We start from the raw sequence: 13,611 nt of genomic DNA on the forward strand, positions 1-13,611 counted from the left end.
GAGTCAACCGAGCCGAACTTGGATTACTGTTCTGAGGAAGACATCATTTTGGTCACGAAGGTACATGAAACGCGAGACTACCTGTCGCAAGAATAAATGCGCCAGACCAAGCCCTCCTTTTTGTACGGAGAGAAAGAAATTTGTTCGGCTCGTCCTTTCCCAGGTCGACGCCCAAATGAAAACGGCAAAAACACGGTGAAGTTTTTGTCTGTTTGTCCTCGAAGCACTGAGCACATTCATCACGTATCACACTTTAGCAGTAAGGAACAGATTACATACAATGGCACGCGAGAACATGGATAACTGCCTTCCTTGCCACGCATCACTTTTTTCTTTGGCCCTCGATGCCTGGTCATGCCAGAACGGATCAGGGTCCCGGTAAGAATCAAGGGGCACTCCTAGATACAATGCTGGAGTGGTTGACCAGCGCATCCGAGAATAGTGTTCGGGTGCGACCTCCCAGCTACCATGCCAGAAACCGCAGCTTTTTTCCGAGTTTATCTGGGCACCTGTGCAGCCGCAAAATTTCTGTACTACAATCGTCACCTCACAAGTACTTTCTCTATTTGCACAAAAGACAGCGATGTCGTCGGCACAAGCCAGGATTTTCACATGCACTGATTGTAGCGTGAAGCCCGTTATGCATTCATTATTCCGGATGGCCAAGCAAAGCGGTTCAAGGTAGGCTGCGAATAACAATGGCGACAGTGGACAACCCTGCCTCACAGAAGATCGCACGTGGAGGCTTTCAGTGAGTTCTCCATTCACAACAATCCGTGTGGTACAGTTTTCGTATGATATTCTAACGCCCTCTAATATTATTCGGCCGACATTTGCATGATCTAATACGGCTAACAGAACATCGTGAGAAACGCGGTCAAAGGCTTTTGCCAGGTCTAGTTGTATCATCGCCACTCGGTCATCAAAAGAGTCAGAGCATTCTAGTATGGATCGTGCCACGTGTATGTTAGTGGCGATACTTCGCCCTTTTATGCCGCAAGTTTGGTGCGTGCCTACGAGCGTTGTTATAACACCCTGCAATCTATTCGCTAGCACCTTCATGAAAATTTTGTAGTCGACGTTAGTGAGGCTTATCGGGCGATAAGACCCCACCAACAGGCGGTTATCAGGGTCATCGGTTTTAGGAATTAGCACTATGTGGGATGTTGTGAAAGACAGCGGAACACGTTTTTTCTCATAGCTTTCGTCAACAACCTTCAGCAGAGCCTGGGCTATTGCAGGTTTGAACACTTTGTAGAAAGCTGCACCCAGTCCGTCAGGGCCAGGGGCTTTACCTGCTGGCAGGGCATCTATTGCATCCTCAATATCTTTCACGGAAGTCGGCTGCTCAAGCCGTGTTTTAACTTCTTCCTCAAGTATCGGCAGAAGTGGAAGGAATCCACTATAGAAGCCCCGTTCCGTTTTTCGCGACTGACAAAGCATATCTGCGAAATGATCACAGACTGCGTTCTTGATTACACTACTGTCCGCCGAAATACCTGTGCTAGTTCTTATTTCTCGTATTTCCTTTCGGCACGCGTATCGTTTCTCGTCTGATAACGCACGCTTTGTTGGTGTTTCCCCCGCCCACAGCTGTTCCGTCCGCGCCCGAATAACTGCCGCACTATACTTATCTGTGTCCATTTTTTCAAGCTGGGCTTTGACACCCCTGATCTCATTAAAGCATGCGCCTGGTTGGGCGTTTTCTATACACGTCAGAAATTCGAGCTGTTTACGAAGCTCTGCTTCTTTTTGCTTCTCTGCGTATCTAAATTTCGTGCTTTTTTCTATCGCTCTCATTTTCACTCCCTGCTTAAAAGCCTCCCATTTTACAGCGAAGCTCAACGTTTTCGCTGTAAGTAATATATTTAATTCTTGATCTGTTTCGTTAAAAAAGCTCTCGTCCTCCAACAACTTATTATTAAGTTTCCATAAATGCCAACTAAACCGATTCTTGTTTTGTTTTCTTCCAAAGGTTGCAATCATTAAGGCATGATCACTGAAAGCCACAGGTCTAACTTCGTACAAGGCGCAAAGTGGTACAAGTTCAGCTGCGACATACAATCTGTCTAATCGAGCATGGCTGTTGCCCTGAAAATGGGTATACTGCGTATAGGTGCCATTAGTAAATAAACTTCCAATGTCTTCTAAATCATGGCCATGGACGATTTCATTCAAAACATCAGCACTTTTATCACGTACAATTGACTTATTGGCGCGATCTGAAGCTTGGCAAACACAATTGAAATCGCCCAGTAGGATTATCACTTTGTTACTGTTTAAATATGACTCCAATCCTTCAAAAAATAATTTTCGCTCAGTCTTTGCGTTTGGTGCATACACACAGATAACTCGGAAATCAAGGCCGCAGTGCAAAAAATCAACGACAAGGAGACGGCCGCTTTGACACGAGAAAATCGACTGTACCATAATACCAAGATTATTGCGAAGAAAAAGTACACAACCACCAGAGGCACCTAAAGAATGGCAGAGACATGCATCAAAATGCGTACGGAAAGCGGACACCATTCGGTCTGTAGCAACTTGACTCTCAATTTTCGATTCTTGCACGGCGACTACGTATAGGTCGTTATCTAGAAGAAGGCGACTGAGCGGACACTGTCGCCTTCTTCCTCCAAGGCCTCTTACGTTAGTAGATGCTACACGCAGTGCTTCACTTATTGTGATCGCCATATCGAAAAGAAAAAAAAAAACGCCTTATAAAATGGTGTCTGCCCTCGCGCCACACCCCAATACCCTTAGCCCAAAATGAGATTTTGCACAAGAAACTATGGAGGAAGTTTCCTCGCCTGCCTTGAATCGACCGAAATGTTCGGCCGCGGCTTCAGGGTAGACCGCCTCAAACCTGGAGTTTTGGGCGGCGGTCCGTCTCCCCTGCTGTGGTCCTGTTGAAGGGTCCTGCTGTCAACGGCGTCGTGGGGGCGTTTTCCGGCCCCCAAGGTAGCCGCACCGGCAGGAATGTCCATACCCTCAGAGTCTGGAGGAATGCAAGGAGCTTCAGTGTCGACTGAAGATTTCGCCTCGGCCTCCGACTTGGGCCCGACGTCCTGGTGAGGCGCTGGTTCACGTGTGGTGACATCCGCCTCAACCACGGTTTTCTCCTGAGGCGGCACCCCCAAGGCAGTCTCCCTCTCACCCGCAGCGTTCTCAGTCGCAGCGGAAGATGTCTCTTCCATATCCGCCTTATCCATGGACAAGGCGGATGCGTCCTGAGCGTTCACGGGCCCTGTCACTTTTGCGTAGGTCCGCTCGCACTGGCCCTCCTCGTGACCGAACCATCGACAGGCACCACACCTTGGTATACGGCACTCTCGGCGAATGTGGCCGGTGCCGCGGCAGCGTAGGCAGAGCGGAGCTCTCCCTGGCACGACCACAAGGGCCAGTTCGCCGGCGACGCTCACCTGGTGGGGGATGTCCGTCGAGCTTTACACCCGGCTTCAGATTCAGGGTCACATGCCGTGTGGTAGACCCTTTGTCCACCATGCCCTGCACGCGCCAGCGCTCGCGAGCGACGTCGGTGACCTTGCCATATGCCGCAAAGGCTAGCTTCACATCTTCGTACGGTACACTGTGTAAAAGCCAGTGTACTTTCATGCGTACATCCTGGTTAGCTGGGTCGATAACAAGACACCGAAACTTTTTCACTACCAGCTCACCAGAACTGACGATTTTCTTCACGGCGTCTTCATCCTTGAAGGTAACCGCCCACACATGGCTCATCCTGTAGGCTCCGATGGCGATGACTTCCGGTAGGAGCGATAATTCCACGAGCGCATCGCGGAAGTCTTCCACCCGGTAAGGGCGGGCCCTGACATCACAGTGCAAAAAACTGTGTTCACAACAAAACGCCCTGTAGGCAAACTCGGTAAAACTACCTGGTAATCCCACCCTGCTGAAGAAACAGCGGCAAAAGACCTGTTACCGCGGCCCTGCTGGGCCGCTGAAGCCGCTCCGACGGAGCTCATTTCACACACGTCCGCTCGCTAGCGAAGCCGGATGTGCACCCCCCAACTCCTAGACCAACGGGCCGGACGGGGTCGCTGTTGTTTTCCGCACTTAACTGCCCAATAGAGAGAGATTAACGATCTTAAGTGAATTCTGTGCACCGCGCAGCGTGCAGTTCTACGCGTTTATATTTTAGGTAACTAACTGGTGACATAATGCTGTTCACTAATGTGTAGGAGGGAAAAAAAACGTTTTTTGAGACATACTATTCAACGTAGAAAATGTCCTAAGCCAGAGATACTGAGGCCATCTAGTGCGGCAGCTGGTTCGAGGGTAGCCAAACCCGCAACGTTAGGCATAGCGTATGGAAGATATAAACATTTACGGCTAAAAGAAAGCGGCATAAAAGAGGGCCCGTCTGGAATTTGAACCTGGGACCTGTTGGACCCAAAGCGAGAATCATACCCCTAGACCAACGGGCTTTTTTATTTCGTTATTGCCTGTTTTGAGTTCACATCACTTCAAAAAAGATCCACAATAATGGTAAAACTCGCAACAACCAGACTTCGGCTGTCACGAAAGGTTTAAAATTTCTTGAGGACAGCCAGTTCATCGAGCACACTGATCCAGTCAGGTGGATCAGAAAGCACCCGGAGCGTTTCTCTAAGGAGCAGCACACTCTCGATAAAGTTTTCGCGTACAGAACGCGTGTTGACATCTGCATGTTGCACTTGCATCCTTGTTTTCCACAGGCTGTGGAGGCCCAAGACCATGACCAAATCGAAAGGAATACCCTCACTCTCAACTGGAAGGAACCGTATGCCATACGGATCTAACGGAAGGTCTTTCTTTAGTGTTCTCTGGAGAACATCGCAGGGAAAGACTGGGTCCCAGCAATCCAGAAAGACGTGTTCGATTGTCTCTGGTTTTTTGAAAGGAGACAGTCTGTTGTCCAGGGAACGAATAAGCCTCTTTCATGTAACCAGGTTTTAACAGGTAATGTGTTGGAATGTAGCTTAAAGAAGAACGTTTTAACTGAAGGCCTAACTGGCATCTTTTTTACACGCTTTAAGACATCCTGTCCGGGGTCTCCATGGTGTGGTGCACGGTAAATCGGCAACGGTATCGTCACATTCAGAAAATCTTTGTACAGCTTCTTCTTACACACTTTGCTCAAGTATTCCATTGAAAAACGCGCATGCAACATTCTGAAAGACAAGACAACTTCGCGCATATACCCTTTTAAAGCGCCACTCATATTCTCACCAGAACAGACAACGTATTCTGGAAGCATTTTACACAGTCGTACTTGCATGACCGTCCTCAAGAATTTGTCGTTTTGATCACGAAGGAAAAAAACGCGAGACAACCAGTCGCAAAAACAGATGCACAAGGCCCAGGCCCCCCTGCCTTAACAGGAAGAAAGAGGTTGGTTCTGCTGCACTTTTCCCATGTTGATGCCCACATGAAAACGGCAAAGACACGATGAATTTTTTGAATGCCAACACGCGTCGCCGAAAGCACATTCATTACGGACCATATCTTTGCCACAAGGAAAACATTGCACACATAAGCGCGTGAGAACATTGACAACGGCTTGCCCTGCCATGAATCAGCTTTCTCTCTCGCCCTCTCTGCTTGGCCAGACCAACGGGCCAGACGGGGGTGTTGTTGTTTTTCGCACTTAACCGCCCAATAGAGAGAGATTACGATCTGAAGGGAATTCTGTGAACCGCGCAGCGTGCAGTTCTACGCGTTTATATTTTAGGTAACTAATTGGTGCAATAATGCTGTTCACTAATGTGTAGGAGGAAAAAAAACGTTTTTTGAGACATACTATTAAACGTAGAAAACGTCCTAAGCCAGAGATACTGAGGCCATCTAGTGCGGCAGCTGGTTCGAGGGTAGCCAAACCCGCAACGTTAGGCATAGCGTATGGAAGATATAAACCTTTACGCCAAAAAGAAAGCGGCATAAAAGAGGGCCCGTCCGGGATTTGAACCCGGGACCTCTCGCACCCAAAGCGAGAATTATACCCCTAGACCAACGGACCAGACGGGGGGCGCGGTTGTTTTCTGCACTTAACAGCCCAATAGAGAGAGATTTACGATCTGAAGCGAATTCTCTCCACCGCGCAGCGTGCAGTTCTACGCGTTTATATTTTAGGTAACAAATTGGTGAAATAATGCTGTTCACTATTGTGTAGAAGGAAAAAAAAACTTTTTGAGACATACTATTAAACGTAGAAAATGTCCTAAGCCAGAGCAACTGAGGCCATCTAGTGCGGCAGCTGGTTCGAGGGTAGCCAAACCCGCAACGTTAGGAATAGCGTATGGAATGTATAAACATTTACGGAAAAAAGAAAGCGGCATAAAAGAGGGCCCGTCCGGGATTTGAACCCGGGACCTCTCGCACCCAAAGCGAGAATCATACCCCTAGACCAACGGGCCAGTCGGAGGCGCTGTTGTTTTCCGCACTTAACGGCCCAATAGAGAGAGATTAACGATCTGAAGTGAATTCTGTGCACCGCGCCGCGTGCTGTTCTACGCGTTTATATTTTATGTAACTAATTTTTAAAATAATGCTGTTCACTACAGTGTAGGAGGAAAAAAAACTTTATTTGAGACATACTACTGAACGTCCGGACCATCCGGACCATGAAAAAGAAATAACAAGAAGAATAAGATTGGGATGGAGCGCATTTGGCAAGCACTCGTAGATTATGACTAGCAGCTTACCGGTATCGCTCAAGAGGAAAGTATACAACAGTTGCATCTTGCCTGTACTCACCTATGGGGCTGAAACGTCGAGGCTAACCAAGAGAGTTCTACTTAAGTTGAGGACAACCCAGAGGGCTAAGGAACGAAAAATGGTAGGAGTAGCATTAAGAGATAGAAAGCGTGCAGTGGGCCAGAGAAATAACTCAAGTTTCCAACATTCTAGTGGAAATTAAGAAGAAGAAATGGACATGGGCAGGACATGTAGTGCGAAGAGAGGATAACCGGTGGTCGCTTAGGGTAACAAACTGGATTCCAAGGGAAGGAAAGCGTAGCAGGGGGCGGCAGAAAGTTAGGTGGGCAGATGAGATGAAGAAGTTCGCAGGGGTCAAGTGTATGCAGCCAGCACATAACCGGGTTAAGTGGAGAAATGTGGGAGAGGCCTTCGCCCTGCAGGAATAATCAGGCTGATGATGATGATTGAAGGTAGAAAATGTCCTAAGCCAGAGATACTGAGGCCATCTAGTGCGGCAGCTGGTTCGAGGGCAGCCAAACCCGCAACGTTAGGTATAGCGTATGGAAGATATAAACCTTTACGGAAAAACGAAAGCGGCATAAAAGAGGGCCCGTCCGGGATTTGAACCCGGGACCTCTCGCACCCAAAGCGAGAATCATACCCCTAGACCAACGGGCCGGACGGAGGCGCTGTTGTTTTCCGCACTTAACCGCCCAATAGAGAGAGATTAACGATCTTAAATTAATTCTGTGCACCGCGCAGCGTGCAGTTCTACGCCTTTATATTTTAGGTAACTAATTGGTGACATAATGCTGTTCACTAATGTGTAGGAGTGAAAAAAACGTTTTTTGAGACATACTATTCAACGTAGAAAATGTCCTAAGCCAGAGATACTGAGGCCATCTAGTGCGGCAGCTGGTTCGAGGGTAGCCAAGCCCGCAACGTTTGGCATAGCGTATGGAAGATATAAACCTTTACGGCAAAAAGAAAGCAGCATAAAAGAAGGCCGTCCGGGATTTGAACCCGGGACCTCTCGCACCCAAAGCGAGAATCATACCCCTAGACCAACGGGCCATTTTTTTTTCTGTATTGCATGGAAAAACTTCCGTAAAAAGCAACAACTCCACTTACTTAAACATGTCCATGTCTAAAGTTACCGGGCTGCTTAATACGAGCCCGTCATATCCTTAGCCCGACAATGCACAATCATCAGAACATCAAAAGTCTGGGAGACATACACATGCGTCTAGATACGGCATCCACTTTGGAGGTTCTTCACGTGCAGCATATACACTTCTCACCAAAGCACACTGCTCCCGAAACACGGATTTCGACGATCTTGGTGGCTCTGCATGCCTGTCGATAATGCGGCTTTTCCAAAGGCTGAACAGTCCCATCAACACAAATAGATCGTAAGGCACGACAGAGTTTTTGTCAGGAGGCAAAAATCTAATTGTATAAGGCGTAATTTCAATGTTCTTTTTAAGAGTTCTTTGTAGTATGTCCCAAAAGAACATAGCATCACGGCACAGAATAAAGCAATGATCAATTGTCTCAGGCACGTTACAGAGACGACAATTTACCGACCAGGGCACAAACATCTCCTTATTGTGAAGAAATGTCTTGAGAGGCAACGTCGCTGTATGTAATTTGAAAAAGAACGTTTTTGCAGCTGCCTGAATGCACATTTGCCTAACACGCTTTAGAACAGTGGTGTCCAAAAACCCCAGATAAGGCTGCCGATACAACGGTGTAGGGAACAAAGACTCAGTGAGAGCCTGGGTCATCTGCTTTCTCGAGAGGCTATACAGGTAATCTACAGAGAAACGCACAGTGAGAAAATTGAAAGTGTCAGCAACCTCCTTAAGGAATCCCCATAAACGCCCCTCACGAGCCTGCCCAGTTGGTGCGAATAAGTAAGGCAAATGTGGACTAAGGCGCCTAATGAGCACAGTTACAAGAAACGGATGGTTTGCCGACTTGAAAAAGAAAAAACGGGAGACAAGTTGATGCACAAACAAGTGAACAAGGCCCACTCCACCAGACCCTAAGGGAAGAAACAAGTTGTCACGCCGCATGGGCTCCCATTGAGAGCGCCACAAAAATGTTGCAAATATTCTGTGTATAACTTGTACTTTGCTCCTCGCACAATGCAGGACTTGAAGGACATACGCACGCTTTGCAAACAAAAATATGTTACAGACCTGTGCCCTAGCAAACACTGAGAGTTCCCTACCCATCCAAGCCTGCGTTTGTCGCCGCATAGGTACGATTTGTGAATCCCAGTAGGCTGCGCTGTTACGAACTTGGTGCAGCGGAACCCCTAGGTACTGAAGAGGACTACAGTCCCAGCATATGCCTCCAAACTGGCTTGGTCTAGTGCCCCAGTGTCCCAACCAAAAACCTCTGGATTTATCTAAATTAAGGGCCACGCCTGATACATCGCAGAACTGTTCAGTCAAGTGTAAAGCCTCAAGTACACTCTTTTTGTCAGAACAAAAGAGGGCGATATCGTCCGCGTAAGCTAAAATCTTAACTTCACATTGAGCCAGAGAGAAACCACGGATGGCTGCACTGTTAATTATACTGAGACAGAGGGGTTCCAGATATAAGCCAAACAACAGTGGAGACAGTGGACATCCTTGACGAACAGATGATTCCAGTGGTATTGGTTTCGTTAGCTCCTGATTAACAATTAGTCTTGTATACGAGTTCATATAGCACAGCCTTATGCCTTTGAGCAAAACGTCACCAATGTTTGCATTCTCCAAGACCGCGAACAAGAAATTGTGCCGAACTTTATCAAACGCCTTCGCCAGGTCAACTTGAATCAGAGCTACTTGGCCTGTCTCATCTGATACTGTCTCGATTACTGAACGTGCAATATGGATGTGTGTTTGAATACTGCGCCCTCTGATACCACATAGCTGATGCGAACCTATCAAGTCCATGATAACCAGCTGCAAACGAGAACAAAGGACCTTGGCAAAAATTTTGTAATCAACATTACAGAGGGAAATTGGACGATATCCTTCAACAGTTTTTAACCGATTAGTATCTTTGCTTTTGGGTATTAATTTTGTGTGGCCTGAATAGAAAGTGGGAGGCAGGAAACCCACATCATAAGATGCTTGGAATACTTCCATCAAAACAGGCGTTAGGCAAGGCGAAAATGTTTTATAAAATTCGCTAGTAATACCATCTGGGCCAGGAGATTTCTGGTTCTGAAGGTCTGAAATGGCTGATTTAATTTCTTCCAAAGTGATGGGTCCCTCTACTACAGCACATTTCTCATCGTCTAGTCGAGGAAAGTTCTCAAGTAAGGAATTATAATCGAAACCCTGATTTGGATCTTTACAACTGCCGAACAGCTTTCGATAATAATCATAGAAAGCAGCAAGAATATTAGGAGCATCACTATATGTGCAACCACCATACTGAATTTCCAATATTTCCTTCGTAAGAGCATTCTCTCTTTCATCACTGAGGGCCCGACGTGAAGGTTGCTCGTCAAGAAACCTTCGAGTCCTTGATCTTATTAGGGCCCCCTTGTATCTTTCCGTCGCAATTTGTTGAAGCTCTGCCTTTACGTTATTAATTTCTTCAACATAGGCACCCGGGCTAACCCTCTCTAGCTCATGTAGCTCAGTTAGAGTGCGCCCAAGCTCACGAAGGTGGTGTCTCTTTTGGAACGCGATTCTTGCAGAGGCTTCAATTGCTAAGTTTTTGGTTTCCTGTTTGAACAAGTCCCATTTTTGAAAAACTGACAGATCATGGCGTGACCATATGTCTTTCAAACAAGTAGGTACAGCACGCTTAAAGATTTCATCTGAGAGCAGACAGTTATTCATTTTCCACAGTTCCCACCGAGGGTGAAGTATCTGCCGACTGTACCTCCCTACCTGAAGAGACACCATACAATGGTCACTGAAGAAGATGGGCCGCACCCAGTAACCAAACAAATTTGCTAACATGTCTGCAGAAACATAAATTCTGTCAAGGCGGGCATTAGAGGAGAACTGAAAATGAGTGAAATGAATACTGTCGCCTTTTTTCTGCCCCACATCCACAAGGTTATATTCACAAGCCAAATCGTTAAGTAATGCAGCACTAGGGTCATATCTCTTACGTAATGCTGATCGGTCCTCTTCCCTACAAACACAATTAAAATCTCCCAACAACATAATTTTGCGATCTGTGCACAAATGATTAACTAATGAAAGAAAAAAATGCCTTCTGTCTCGCTGTTTTACAGGGGCGTAAAAACAAATAATTCGCCACTGCAAAACTGAGATTGTGAGGTCACAGCATATAAGTCGTCCCTCGCCATCTATGCAATAAGACATGACTGTCATCTCTAGTGGTTTGGCCAGGAATAGCATACACCCTCCGGACAAGCCTCTAGCGTGGCTAACAATAATGTTATATTCCGGCAAAAACGGCTCAAGAGCAGCTTCCATCTCTTCATCGGAGGACAACTTTGTTTCCTGAATTGCTGCTACAGACACACTCCATTTCTTTAACAGATGTCTTAACTGATGCTGTCTCCGACGATTACGCATACCCCTGACGTTAAGGGTAGCGACTTGATATGCTGCGACTCTGGCCATTTTTGGTACTAGTCCTTTTAAACATCATCCCCTGGAATGGGGTGGCCCGCCTGCAAATTGGCGGCCTTTCGGGCAGACATCGCCCTCCTCTTTAAAGTCACCCTCCCTGTGGCCTCTACACAGTGTGCCTTCTGGCCAGCACCATCGATACACACCTCATCATCTGCGGGACGCTTCAAAGGCACTGTGTTGTCCATGTCCTCCTCTGAGACACTCAAGGCTTCGGCCCACGAACCTGATTGGAGCACATCGCTCGCTGCCACACTGACAGCCGACAGAGAACCGGACGCACCAGAGATCGGCGCCACGGACGGCTCACTGTTACCCTCCAACGACGAAGGAGAATCAATGACGAAGGAGGATAGGCGAGAATCCACTGGCAGTATCTTCCCCATTGATTCCACAGGAGGCATATCCAGACGTCCTTCAATGACAGGTGGTTCTTGGGCAGCAAGCGCATCACTCTGAGTGGCACTCACAGGCGGGCCCGGGTCCGGCGGTTTTGGCTCTGGAGACGCTGGTTCTTGATGGCCAGTCACTGCAGATTCTTCTGAGTTGGTGTGAAGTGCAGAAGGCTTCTGGTCCCCATCAATTTGAGGTTCACGACCTAACTCACCAGTTACATCAACAACCTCTGACACATCCATGATATGTTCGGACGCCACGTCATCTTCTCGTGACCACTGGCCTTGACGCAGTCTATCGGCATAACTTAATACACAGTTCTCCACAGTATGGCCAAAGCGCCGGCACTGGGTGCATCGAGGCGTTCGGCACTGACACCGTACATGACCTACCCGGCTGCATCGAAGACACAGTGGAGGTCTCCCTGAGATAAGCACTAATGCCTGCACCCCATAAACATTAAGAGTGTGAGGAATTGTACTTGCTGACACTCCGTCCTTGAGCGTGAGGGAGATTTCACGGTTCGCCGTTTCCATGTGCTCCATCCCTGGGCACCGCCAGTTTTCACGCTCCACAGATTGAATCGTTCCATAAGGCTCGAAAGCTTCCACAATCATTCGGTGCTCCATATAGCGGGGAAGCCAAAGGAGCTTAACCTTGACATTCTTTGTATCCGGGTCGAACACCATGCACCGAAGTCCTTTCACAGGGAACTCTGCTCTGTTAATTAGCTTCTGCTTTGAAGAACTACTCTCGCAGGTAACCATCCACACGTGGCTCATTTGGTATTGACCAATGCACAAAATTTCCCGGAGGTCCAAAATCTGTGCAAGTGGGTCTCGAAAGTCAGGTGCTCGGTACGGGCGACCCTTAAGGTCGGCATGCAGGAAAACGGTATTAAGGACAACATTACCGGTGGGCAGGCGTGGAAGGACAACTTTGTACGTTTCAGTAGTGTCCTGAGGAGTCGAAAGACCTCGGCGAACGGCCGATGCGCTGTTTCCAGCAAGCAACATTTTCAGGCTCAGCCACCGAGAACGCCCTTCTTCCTCCAACGGGCCAGACGGGCGCGCAGTTGTTTTCTGCACTTAACCGCCCAATAGAAAGACATTAACGATCTGAAGCGAATTCTGTGCACCGCGCAGCGTGCAGTTCTACGCGTTTATATTTTAGGTAACTAATTGGTGGAATAATGCGGTTCACTAATGTGTAGGAGGAAAAAAAAACGTTTTTTGAGACATACTATTAAACGTAGAAAATGTCCTAAACCAGAGATACTGAGGCCATCTAGTGCGGCAGCTGGTTCGAGGGTAGCCAAACCCTCAACGTTTGGCATAGCATTGGAAGATATAAACCTTTACGGAAAAAAGAAAGCGGCATAAAAGAGGGCCCGTCCGGGATTTGAACCCGGGACCTCTCGCACCCAAAGCGAGAATCATACCCCTAGACCAACGGTTTTTTTTTTCTTTACTGCCGTGAAACACAAAACAAAAATACACATGATAAAACACGTCAACTACACTTGAGCTAACGCGTACGTGGCTAAAATCTTTCCAAGTGCACTAACTCATCAAAGAGACAATGCCATTGTGGCGGATCCTGCTGCCTCCTGAAAGTTTCGCGAATATACACAGCACTTTCAATAAAGTTTTCACGCGCAGATCGTGTATCTATATCTGCATGACGCACCTGCACTCGTGTTTTCCACAAACTATGGAGGCCAAGAAGCATAATTAAATCATAAGGTGGATCATCATTCCGCACTGGTAAGAATCTTATACCGTAAGGAGTTTGGAAGTTCCTTTTTAATTGTCCTTTGGAGGACGTCCGATAGAAAGACATCATCCCAGCACTGTAAGAAAACGTGTTCAATTGTTTCCGGCTTTTTGCACAACAG

General features: G+C 47.4%; 4 non-coding genes and 1 pseudogene across 4 annotated transcripts; all 5 read right to left on the reverse strand.

Moving 5' to 3' along the window:
- Positions 1-2,789: 2,789 nt before the first annotated feature.
- LOC146184633 (uncharacterized) lies at positions 2,790-3,986 on the reverse strand (annotated as a pseudogene).
- A 1,961-nt stretch (positions 3,987-5,947) lies between these two features.
- Positions 5,948-6,019, reverse strand: TRNAP-UGG (transfer RNA proline (anticodon UGG)). The gene has a single exon. It is a non-coding gene; the product is annotated as a tRNA-Pro (tRNA).
- A 325-nt stretch (positions 6,020-6,344) lies between these two features.
- On the reverse strand, positions 6,345-6,416 carry TRNAP-UGG (transfer RNA proline (anticodon UGG)). Its single transcript has one exon. It is a non-coding gene; the product is annotated as a tRNA-Pro (tRNA).
- An 889-nt stretch (positions 6,417-7,305) lies between these two features.
- TRNAP-UGG (transfer RNA proline (anticodon UGG)) lies at positions 7,306-7,377 on the reverse strand. The gene has a single exon. It is a non-coding gene; the product is annotated as a tRNA-Pro (tRNA).
- Positions 7,378-7,701: 324 nt separating this feature from the next.
- On the reverse strand, positions 7,702-7,773 carry TRNAP-UGG (transfer RNA proline (anticodon UGG)). The gene has a single exon. It is a non-coding gene; the product is annotated as a tRNA-Pro (tRNA).
- Positions 7,774-13,611: the final 5,838 nt, after the last annotated feature.

Source organism: Amblyomma maculatum, chromosome 7 (assembly GCF_055883805.1).
Source record: "Amblyomma maculatum isolate TAMU_Amacu chromosome 7, ASM5588380v1, whole genome shotgun sequence".
In the NCBI taxonomy this organism is placed as follows: domain Eukaryota; kingdom Metazoa; phylum Arthropoda; class Arachnida; order Ixodida; family Ixodidae; genus Amblyomma; species Amblyomma maculatum.